This window comes from Cynara cardunculus (assembly GCF_001531365.2).
Source record: "Cynara cardunculus var. scolymus isolate 2C chromosome LG 1, CcrdV1, whole genome shotgun sequence".
In the NCBI taxonomy this organism is placed as follows: Eukaryota; Viridiplantae; Streptophyta; class Magnoliopsida; order Asterales; family Asteraceae; genus Cynara; species Cynara cardunculus.
Window position 1 is genome coordinate 18,458,130 of NC_037528.1, and position 1,891 is coordinate 18,460,020.

The following is a 1,891-nucleotide window of genomic DNA, read 5'->3' on the forward strand; positions in this document are numbered from 1 at the left end:
GTGGGGGTGGGAGGCGATGTGAAGGGCGTGCTGTATAGAAGGGGCTGTGCGAGTCCGGCGACGAGAGGGTGGGGGAGGGTCTTTGAACGACGGTGGCGACGGTGGGGGAGGGTCTTTGAACGACGGGAGGGTCTTTGAACGACGGTGGCGACGAACGACACTCTGGTTGGGGGAGAGGGCGATCGTATTCGTAAGGTGGGGGGAGGAGGCGACGAGAGGGTGGGGGAGATGTTGGGGGAGAGGGCAAATATGGAAAAAGAAGAGTCTGAATGGTTTAGAAAGCCCCTGGATGCAAAATGGTTAAGAGGTAAAATGTAACCATTCAGAGTATTTTTTTTTTCCCAAACAGCCTTGACCTCTTAGCGATTAAGAGGTTGGCTCTTAATGGAACCATTAAGAGCCAAACAAACAGCCCCTACATCATTAATATATACATATATATTATTATCGTTGTATCGATAGTCATAAATATACGTTGTTATTATTTTTATAATGCATCAAGATATATTTCGATTTTAATGTTTCGTTTTTTTTGTTTTTTGTCTGTTCATATTATAATATGGATTTATGTGGTTTTGAGCAAACAATAATATTTTTTAATATAAATTTAAATATTTCATAAAAATTAAAAAAATATAAAAGTTCTCATTTTTTGTGTAATTTCTTTGATTCGGTTTTTTTATTATTTTAACTTAGGTTTAATGACGAAGTAATTTGTTTTTGAAATAATAATATAATTTTTATAAAGATAATAACCAAGTATTTTGTTATGATTCAATAATTATCATAATTATATTTTAGATATATTTAAAATAAAAAATTTATCATGTATTTGATTATATTTATCTACAGTTAGTTCCACAAATTCAAATATGAATTTTAATAAGTTGTACTTATACGTACATAATTTACTTACAATCTTGAATTTTAAGTAATATGCATCAATAAGTAGTACTTCATGTATAAAAGATGATTTTTAAGAGTTTTTGTCAAATGTTTTATAATATAGTATAGATTATTATTGTTATATTTTCTTCTAACATTTTATTAATATCTTCACAAAATAATGTGTTATGATAACATCATTAACCAATACCAATTTAATTTAAAAATCATAATAACGAAACTAGAGATTTCTTTAGGTAAATGCACATACAATATATAGAGAAAGGATTGGATTCACGTGAGACTAGTTTATTTTTATAAGATCCGTGAGATCATTTTTTTACACTTGAAACTTTACAGCAAAATGCTGTGAAGGTGAAAAAAAAAGTCAAAACTTCATACCAAAAACACTATGATGGTTACCTACTTACTTTCACGACGTTTTACTGTGAAATTTCAAGTGTGAAAAATGTTACCTAAAGGGTAGGTATTTTTCTGTCCCTGTCTTCCTTTCTTTCCCTCCGGGAACCTTACTTTCTTGTGGTGGTTGCATTGATTTTGCTTCCTGAGTGTTGAATCATATTTTTAGTGTTTTTTTCCTCTTGATAGAAGGGAAAGATAAGTTTTTTTTTAAGTTTGTTCTTTTTTTTCATTTCTTGTAAATTCTATACAAGTTTCTGTATTAATAAGTATAATTTTTAATTATCTTATTATATTATTATATATAGATTATTTTTCAAATACTTATATATATATGTGTATATATATATATATATATATATTAAACTTATATAATAAGGTATAAATAGAATTACATTTATAAATACAAAAATGAAAAGTGAGGTTTTTGTAAGAACATCCATTATGAAGTTCTATTAAAATTCTTATTTCGTTGATCAAGATGACAATGATATAACATAAATAATATGACAAGTAAGGTTTTTAAAAGTTTCATCAGACGCCCTAAGCATGACAAGTTAACAAATTTATTTGTAGGATCTAACAA